Genomic DNA, 10,930 nt, shown 5'->3' with positions numbered 1-10,930 from the left:
AGTGTTCCTTCCATGGAATTCCATAAAAAACTTCCTGCCTAGGACTCTGGGGAAGACATAGCCAAATGCCTTAGAGTTTTATATAATCAATCCAACTGGAAGATGGTTGGGTCATTTGTAGATCTGCAGTGTATTTTTTTTTTAATTTGACAACCTGGAACTTTTTTTAAAAATTTCTTTTATTGGAATTTGATTTGCCAGTATATAGTATAACACCCAGTGCTCATCCCATCAAGTGCCCTCCTCAGTGCCCATCACCCAGTCACCATCCCCTCACCCACCTCCACTTCCACTGCCCCTTGTTCATTTCCCAGAGTTAGGGGTTTTTTAAGCATTGTCATCCTAATTTTTCCCACTCATTTTGTCTCCTTTCCCTTTATTCCCTTCCACTATTTTTATATTCCCCATATGAGTGAAACCCTATAATGTTTGTCCTTCTCCAATGGATTTACTTCACTCAGCATAATACCCTTCAGTTCCATCTACATCGAAGCAAATGATGGGTATGCATCCTTTCTAATGGCTGAGTAATATTCCATTGTATATATTGACCACATCTTCTTTATCCATTCATCTTTCGAAGGACACCGAGGCTGCTTCTCCAGTTTGGCTATTGTGGACATTGCTGCTATAAACATTGGGGTGCAGGTGTCTCAGCTTTTCACTGCATCTGTATCTTTGGGGTAAAACCCCAGCAGTGCAATTGCTGAGTCATAGGGGAGATTTATTCTTTTTTTTATTACAAATTTATTTGTTTTTATTGGTGTTCAATTTGCCAACATATAGAATAACACCCAGTGCTCATCCTGTCAAGTGCCCAACTCGGTGCCCGTCACCCAGTCACCCCCATCCCCCGCCCACCTCCCCTTCCACCACCCCTAGTTCGTTTCCCAGAGTGAGGAGTCTTTCATGTTCTGTCTCCCTTTCTGATATTTCCCACTCATTTTTTCTCCTTTTCCCTTAATTCCCTTTCACTATTTTTTATATGGGGAGATTTATTTTTAACTCTTTGAGGAACCTCCACACAGTTTTCCAGAGTGGCTGTACCAGTTCACATTCACACTAACAGTGCAAGAGGGTTCCCCTTTCTCCACATCCTCTCCAACATTTGTTGTTTCCTGTCTTGTTAATTTTCCCCATTCTCACTGGTATCAGGTGGTATCTCATTGTGGTTTTGATTTCTATTTCCCCGATGGTAAGTGATGCCGAGCATTTTCTCATGTGCTTGTTGGCCATGTCTATGTTGTCCTCTGTGAAATTTCTGTTCATGTCTTTTGCCCATTTCAGGATTGGATTGTTTGTTTCTTTGCTGTTGAGTTTGATGAGTTCTTTGCAGATGTTGGATACTAGCCCTTTATCTGATATGTCATTTGCAAATATCTTCTCCCATTCTGTAGGTTGTCTTTTAGTTTTGTTGACTGTTTCTTTTGCTATGCAGAAGCTTTTTATCTTGATGAAGTGCCAATAGTTCTTTTTTATTTTGTTTGTTTGTTTGTTTTTGGCCAACTGATTTTTTACTAAAGTGCAAAAACAATTCAATGAAACAAAGCTGTTTATTTCAACAAATGATACTGCATCATTTTGGTGTCCATTATCTCCCCCTGCCTCTCACCACAAAGAATCTGCTGAGGGACACCTGGGGGGCTCGGTGGTTGAGCATCTGCCCTCGACTTAGAGGGCGACCCCGGGGTCCCGGGATTGAGTCCCATATTGGGCTTCCTGCATGGAGCCTGCTTCTCCCTCTGCCTGTGTCTCTGCCTCTCTCTCTCTCTCTTTCTCTCTCTCTCATGAATAAATAAAATGTATTTTTTTTAATTTTTAAATAATAAATTTATTTTTATTGGTATTCAATTTGCCAACATACAGAATAACACCCAATGCTCATCCCGTCAAGTGCCCCCCTCAGTGCCCGCCACCCAGTCACCCCCACCCCCCACCCACCTCCCCTTCCACCACCCCTCGTTCATTTCTGAGAGTTAGGAGGCTTCCATGATCTGTCTCCCTTTCTGATATTTCCTACCCATTTCTTCTCCCTTCCCCTCTATTCCCTTTCACTATTAATTATATTCCCCAAATGAATGAGACCATATAATGTTTGTCCTTCTCTGATTGACTTATTTCACTCAGCATAATACCCTCCAGTTCCATCCACGTCGAAGCAAAAGGTGGGTATTTGTCATTTCTAATGGTTGAGTTATATTCCATTGTATACATAAACCACATCTTCTTGATCCATTCATCTTTTGATGGACACCGAGGCTTCTTCCATAGTTTGGCTATTTTTGTGATGGGAAAGTAAAAACAACCGATGGATGGGATCCAGACATGGTCGAACTACCTGGTAACTAGAGTAGTTTTCATAAATGGGGGAGATTGGAATATTGGGTCTTTCATGACCCATAAGGAGTGAGACAAAGGCTAGAATTCATTGGCATCTTGTTTGTGTCTTTGTGTCCCTATGTGTAATATCTAAGAGAGGTTTCCTCTGCCTCCGGATGCTATTGCTAACATCCGTTTGTAAAGGAACTCTAGGTCATGAGTTCAAAGGCAGGTGTGGGTAAAAATCGGGCACTAGAGGAGGGGCAAGGTGGCGGAAGAGTAGGGTCCCCAAATCACCTGTCCCCACCAAATTACCTAGATAACCTTCAAATCATCCTGAAAATCTACGAATTCGGCCTGAGATTTAAAGAGAGACCAGCTGGAATGCTACAGTGAGAAGAGTTCATGCTTCTATCAAGGTAGGAAGATGGGGAAAAAGAAATAAAGAAACAAAAGGCCTACAAGGGGGAGGGGCCCTGCGAGGAGCCGTGCTAAGGCCAGGCGAATGTCCCCAGGACAGGAGAGCCCCGACCCAGAGAAGCAGGAGCTTCACCAATCTTCCCAGGTGGAAAGGCGCCCACAGGGAGTTAGAGCAGGACCCCAGGAGGGCGGGGAGGCCCTCAGGCTCCCTGGGACACTAACAGATGCCTGGGCGCCCAGGAGAGTGTGCCGAACTCCCTGAGGGCTGCGCCGGCACAGCAGGACGGAGCAGCTCCGAGGGGCTCGGGCAGAGGAAGAGGCTCTGCGGAGGGGGCTGCGGGGCAGGAGCGCGAATCCTACAGCGCAGGCCACAGAGCACAGGGCACCGGGACACAGCCCGGGATCCGGCCTCCCCCCGGGACAGGCAGAGGCCGGGAGGGCCCAGGACCACAAGGACGCTCATGCCCCGAACTGAGCAGATCAGCGGCCCCGCCCCGGAGCCTCCAGGCCCTGCAGACGGAGAGCTCCGGAGTTACTGTGGGAGCTGAATCCAGACTGCAGAGCTGGCCCCGCCACTGCGGCTGTTCCTCCTGGGGCCTCACGGGGTAAACAACCCCCACTGAGCCCTGCACCAGGCAGCGGGCAGAGCAGCTCCCCCAAGTGCTAACACCTGAAAATCAGCACAACAGGCCCCTCCCCCAGAAGACCAGCTAGACGGACAAGTTCCAGGGGAAGTCAAGAGACTTAAAGTATACAGAATCAGAAGATACTCCCCCGTGGGTTTCTTTTTTCTTTTTGATTTCTGTTTGCTTCCTCCATCCTTTTTTTTTCCTTTCTTTCTTTTTCGTTCTCTTTTTCTTTTCTTTTTTAAATTTTTGTTCTTCCTTTTTTCTTTTGTCTTTTTCTCTTTTCTTTCCTTCTTTCTCTCTCTTTTTCTCCTTTTCCCAATACAACTTGTTTTTGGCCACTCTGCACTGAGCAAAATGACTAGAAGGAAAACCTCACCACAAAAGAAAGATTCAGAAACAGTCCTCTCTCCCACAGAGCTACAAATTCTGGATTACAATTCAATGTCAGAAAGCCAATTCAGAAGCACTATTATACAGCTACTGGTGGCTCTAGAAAAAAGCATAAAGGACTCAAGAACTTCATGACTGCAGAATTTAGATCCAATCAGGAAGAAATTAAAAATCAATTGAATGAGATGCAATCCAAACTAGAAGTCCTAACGACGAGGGTTAACGAGGTGGAAGAACGAGTGAGTGACATAGAAGACAAGTAGATGGCAAAGAGGGAAACTGAGGAAAAAAGAGACAAACAATTAAAAGACCATGAGGATAGATTAAGGGAACTAAACGACAGCCTGAGGAATAAAAACCTACGTTTAATTGGGGTTCCTGAGGGCACCGAAAGGGCCAGAGGGCCAGAATATTTATTTGAACAAATCATAGCTGAACACTTTCCTAATCTGGGAAGGAAAACAGGCATTCAGATCCAGGAAATAGAGAGATCCCCCCCTAAAATCAATAAAAACTGTTCAACACCACTGCATTTAATAGTGAAGCTTGCAAATTCCAAGGATAAAGAGAAGATCCTTAAAGCAGCAAGAGACAAGAAATCCCTGACTTTTGTGGGGAAGAATATTAGGGTAACAGCAGACCTCTCCACAGAGACCTGGCAGGCCAGAAAGGGCTGGCAGGATATATTCAGGGTCCTAAATGAGAAGAACATGCAACAAAGAATACTTTATCCAGCAAGGCTCTCATTCAGAATGGAAGGAGAGATAAAGAGCTTTCAAGACAGGCAGGAACTGAAAGAATATGTGACCTCCAAACCAGTTCTGCAAGAAATTTTAAGGGGGACTCTTAAAATTCCCCTTTAAGAAGAAGTTTAACAATCCACAAAAACAAGGACTGAATGGATATCATGATGACACTAAACTCATATCTTTCAATAGTAACTCTGAACGTGAACGGGCTTAATGACCCCATCAAAAGGCACAGGGTTTCAGACTGGATAAAAAAGCAGGACCCATCTATTTGCTGTCTACAAGAGACTCATTTTAGACAGAAGGACACCTAAAACCTGAAAATAAAAAGTTGGAGAACCATTTACCATTCAAATGGTCCTCAAAAGAAAGCAGGGGTAGCCATCCTTATATCAGATAAACTAAAATTTACCCCGACGACTGTAGTGAGAGATGAAGAGGGACACTATATCATACTTAAAGGATCTATCCAACAAGAGGACTTAACAATTCTCAATATATATGCCCCGAATGTGGGAGCTCCCAAATATATAAATCATTTAATAACCAAGTAAAGAAATACTTAGATAATAATACACTTATACTCGGTGACTTCAAACTAGCTCTTTCTACCCTCGATAGGTCTTCTAAGCACATCTCCAAAGAAATGAGAGCTTTAAATGATACACTGGACCAGATGGATTTCACAGATATCTACAGAACTTTACATCCAAACTCAACTGAATACACATTCTTCTCAAATGCACATGGAACTTTCTCCAGAATAGACCACATACTGGGTCACAAGTCGGGTCTGAACCGATACCAAAAGATTAGGATCGTCCCCTGCATATTCACAGACCATAATGCCTTGACATTAGAACTAAATCACAACAAGAAGTTTGGAAGGACCTCAAACACGTGGAGGTTAAGGACCATCCTGCTAAAAGATGAAAGGGTCAACCAGGAAATTAGGGAAGAATTAAAAAGATTCATGGAAACTAATGAGAATGAAGATACAACCCTTCAAAATCTTTGGGATGCAGCAAAAGCAGTCCTAAGAGGGAAATACATCGCAATACAAGCATACATTCAAAAACTGGAAAGAACTCAAATACAAAAGCTAACCTTACACATAAAGGAGCTAGAGAAAAAACAGCAGATAAATCCTACACCCAGCAGAAGAAGACAGTTAATTAAGATTCGAGCAGAACTCAACAAAATCGAGACCAGAAGAACTGTGGAACAGATCAACAAAACCAGGAGTTGGTTCTTTGAAAGAATTAATAAGATAGATAAACCATTAGCCAGCCTTATTAAAAAGAAGAGAGAGAAGACTCAAATTAATAAAATCATGAATGAGAAAGGAGAGATCACTACCAACACCAAGGAAATACAAACGATTTTAAAAACATATTATGAACAGCTATACGCCAATAAATTAGGCAATCTAGAAGAAATGGACGCATTCCTGGAAAGCCACAAACTACCAAAACTGGAACAGGAAGAAATAGAAAACCTGAACAGGCCAATAACCAGGGAGGAAATTGAAGCAGTCATCAAAAACCTCCCAAGACACAAGAGTCCAGGGCCAGATGGCTTCCCAGGAGAATTTTATCAAACGTTTAAAGAAGAAATCATACCTATTCTCCTAAAGCTGTTTGGAAAGATAGAAAGAGATGGAGTACTTCCAAATTCGTTCTATGAAGCCAGCATCACCTTAATTCCAAAGCCAGACAAAGACCCCGCCAAAAAGGAGAATTACAGACCAATATCCCTGATGAACATGGATGCAAAAATTCTCAACAAGATACTGGCCAATAGGATCCAACAGTACATTAAGAAAATTATTCACCATGACCAAGTAGGATTTATCCCTGGGACACAAGGCTGGTTCAACACCCGTAAAACAATCAATGTGATTCATCATATCAGCAAGAGAAAAACCAAGAACCATATGATCCTCTCATTGGATGCAGAGAAAGCATTTGACAAAATACAGCATCCATTCCTGATTAAAACTCTTCAGAGTGTAGGGATAGAGGGAACATTCCTCGACATCTTAAAAGCCATCTATGAAAAGCCCACAGCAAATATCATTCTCAATGGGGAAGCACTGGGAGCCTTTCCCCTAAGATCAGGAACAAGACAGGGATGTCCACTCTCACCACTGCTATTCAACATAGTACTGGAAGTCCTAGCCTCAGCAATCAGACAACAAAAAGACATTAAAGGCATTGAAATTGGCAAAGAAGAAGTCAAACTCTCTCTCTTCGCCGATGACATGATACTCTACATAGAAAACCCAAAAGTCTCCACCCCAAGATTGCTAGAACTCATACAGCAATTCGGTAGCGTGGCAGGATACAAAATCAATGCCCAGAAGTCAGTGGCATTTCTATACACTAACAATGAGACTGAAGAAAGAGAAATTAAGGAGTCAATCCCATTTACAATTGCACCCAAAAGCATAAGATACCTAGGAATAAACCTCACCAAACATGTAAAGGATCTATACCCTCAAAACTAGAGAACACTTCTGAAAGAAATTGAGGAAGACACAAAGAGATGGAAAAATATTCCATGCTCATGGATTGGCAGAATTAATATTGTGAAAATGTCAATGTTACCCAGGGCAATATACACGTTTAATGCAATCCCTATCAAAATACCATGGACTTTCTTCAGAGAGTTAGAACAAATTATTTTAAGATTTGTGTGGAATCAGAAAAGACCCCGAATAGCCAGGGGAATTTTAAAAAAGAAAACCCTATCTGGGGGCATCACAATGCCAGATTTCAGGTTGTACTACAAAGCTGTGGTCATCAAGACAGTGTGGTACTGGCACAAAAACAGACACATAGATCAGTGGAACAGAATAGAGAATCCAGAAGTGGACCCTGAACTTTATGGGCAACTAATATTCGATAAAGGAGGAAAGACTATCCATTGGAAGAAAGACAGTCTCTTCAATAAATGGTGCTGGGAAAATTGGACATCCACATGCAGAAGAATGAAACTAGACCACTCTCTTTCACCATACACAAAGATAAACTCAAAATGGATGAAAGATCTAAATGTGAGACAAGATTCCATCAAAATCCTAGAGAAGAACACAGGCAACACCCTTTTTGAACTCGGCCATAGTAACTTCTTGCAAGATACATCCACAAAGGCAAAAGAAACAAAAGCAAAAATGAACTATTGGGACTTCATCAAGATAAGAAGCTTTTGCACAGCAAAGGATACAGTCAACAAAACTCAAAGACAACCTACAGAATGGGAGAAGATATTTGCAAATGACATATCAGATAAAGGGCTAGTTTCCAAGATCTATAAAGAACTTATTAAACTCAACACCAAAGAAACAAACAATCCAATCATGAAATGGGCAAAAGACATGAAGAGAAATCTCACAGAGGAAGACATGGACATGGCCAACATGCACATGAGAAAATGCTCCGCATAACTTGCCATCAGGGAAATACAAATCAAAACCACAATGAGATCCCACCTCACACCAGTGAGAATGGGGAAAATTAACAAGGCAGGAAACCACAAATGTTGGAGAGGATGCGGAGAAAGGGGAACCCTCCTGCACTGTTGGTGGGAATGTGAACTGGTGCAGCCACTCTGGAAAACTGTGTGGAGGTTCCTCAAAGAGTTAAAAATAGACCTGCCCTACGACCCAGCAATTGCACTGTTGGGGATTTACCCCAAAGATACAAATGCAATGAAACGCCGGGACACCTGCACCCCGATGTTTCTAGCAGCAATGGCCACGATAGCCAAACTGTGGAAGGAGCCTCGGTGTCCACGAAAGATGAATGGATAAAGAAGATGTGGTTTATGTATACAATGGAATATTACTCAGCTATTAGAAATGACAAATACCCACCATTTGCTTCAACGTGGATGGAACTGGAGGGTATTATGCTGAGTGAAGTAAGTCAGTCGGAGAAGGACAAACATTATATGTTCTCATTCATTTGGGGAATATAAATAATAGTGAAAGGGAAAATAAGGGAAGGGAGAAGAAATGTGTGGGAAATATCAGAAAGGGAGACAGAACGTAAAGACTGCTAACTCTGGGAAACGAACTAGGGGTGGTAGAAGGGGAGGAGGGCGGGGGGTGGGAGTGAATGGGTGACGGGCACTGGGTATTATTCTGCATGTTAGTAAATTGAACACCAATAAAAAAAAAATAAAATAAAATCGTGAATGAGAAAGGAGAGATCACTACCAACACCAAGGAAATACAAACGATTTTAAAAACATATTATGAACAGCTATATGCCAATAAATTAGGCAATCTAGAAGAAATGGATGCATTCCTGGAAAGCCACAAACTACCAAAACTGGACCAGGAAGAAATAGGAATCCTGACCAGGCCAATAACCACGGAGGAAATTGAAGCAGTCATCAAAAACCTCCCAAGACACAAGAGTCCATGGCCAGATGGCTTCCCAGGGGAATTCTATCAAACGTTTAAAGAAGAAACCATACCTATTCTACTAAAGCTGTTTGGAAAGATAGAAAGAGATGGAGTACTTCCAAATTCGTTCTATGAGGCCAGCATCACCTTAATTCCAAAACCAGACAAAGACCCCAACAAAAAGGAGAATTACAGACCAATATCCTTGATGAACATGGATGCAAAAATTCTCAACAAGATACTAGCCAATAGGATCCAACAGTACATTAAGAAAAGTATTCACCATGACCAAGTAGGATTTATCCCCGGGACACAAGGCTGGTTCAACACTCGTAAAACAATCAATGTGATTCATCATATCAGCAAGAGAAAAACCAAGAACCATATGATCCTCTCATTAGATGCAGAGAAAGCATTTGACAAAATACAGCATCCATTCCTGATCAAAACTCTTCAGAGCGTAGGGATAGAGGGAACATTCCTCAACATCTTAAAAGTCATCTACGAAAAGCCCACAGCAAATATCATTTTCAACGGGGAAGCATTTTCAAAGGGGAGCCTTTCCCCTAAGATCAGGAACAAGACAGGGATGTCCACTCTCACCACTGCTATTCAACATAGTATTGGAAGTCCTAGCCTCAGCAATCAGACAACAAAAAGACATTAAAGGCATTGAAATTGGCAAAGAAGAAGTCAAACTCTCCCTCTTCGCCGATGACATGATACTCTACATAGAAAACCCAAAAGCCTCCACCCCAAGATTGCTAGAACTCATACAGCAATTTGGCTGCGTGGCAGGATACAAATCAATGCCCAGAAATCAATGGCATTTCTAAACACTAACAATGAGACTAAAGAAAGAGAAATTAAGGAGTCAATCTCATTTACAATTGCACCCAAGAGCATAAGATACCTAGCAATAAACCTCAACAAAGAGGTAAAGGTTCTATACCCTAAAAACTATAGAACACTTCTGAAAGAAATTGATGAAGACACAAAGAGATGGAAAAATATTCCATGCTCATGGATTGGCAGAATTAATATTGTGAACAAAACAAAAGCAAAAATGAACTATTGGGACTTCATCAAGATAAGAAGCTTTTACACAGCAAAGGATACAGTCAAAAAAAGTAAAAGACAACCTACAGAATGGGAGAAGGTATTCACAAATGATGTATCAGATAAAGGGCTAGTTTCCAAGATCTATAAAGACCTTATTAAACTCAACACCAAAGAAACAAACAATCCAATCATGAAATGGGCAAAAGACATGAACAGAAATCTCACAGAGGAAGACATAGACATGGCCAACATGCACATGAGAAAATGCTCTGCATCACTTGCCATCAGGGAAATACAAATCAAAACCACAATGAGATCCCACCTCACACCAGTGAGAATGGGGAAAATTAACAAGGCAGGAAACCACAAATGTTGGAGAGGATGTGGAGAAAAGGGAACCCTCTTACACTGTTGGTGGGAATGTGAACTTGTGCAGCCACTCTGGAAAACTGTGTGGAGGTTCCTCAAAGAGTTAAAAATAGACCTGCCCTACGACCCAGCAATTGCACTGTTGGGGATTTACCCAAAGATGCAGATGCAATGAAACGTCGGGATGCCTGCACCCTGACGTTTCTAGCAGCAATGTCCACAATAGCCAAATTGTGGAAGGAGCCTCAGTGTCCATCGAAAGATGAATGGATAAAGAAGATGTGGTCTATGTATACAATGGGATATTCCTCAGCCATTAGAAGCGACAAATACCCACCATTTGCTTCAACGTGGATGGAACTGGAGGGTATTATGCTGAGTGAAGTAAGTCAATCAGAGAAGGACAAACATTATATGTTCTCATTCATTTGGGGAATATAAATAATAGTGAAAGGGAATATAAGGGAAGGGAGAAGAAATGTGTGGGAAATATCAGAAAGGGAGACAGAACATGAGAGACTCCTAACTCTGGGAAACGAACTAGGGGTGGTGGAAGGGGTGGTGGGTGGGGGTGGGGG

Source organism: Canis lupus, chromosome 24, assembly GCF_011100685.1.
Source record: "Canis lupus familiaris isolate Mischka breed German Shepherd chromosome 24, alternate assembly UU_Cfam_GSD_1.0, whole genome shotgun sequence".
Lineage (NCBI taxonomy): Eukaryota > Metazoa > Chordata > Mammalia > Carnivora > Canidae > Canis > Canis lupus.
This window is presented reverse-complemented; position numbering follows the sequence as displayed.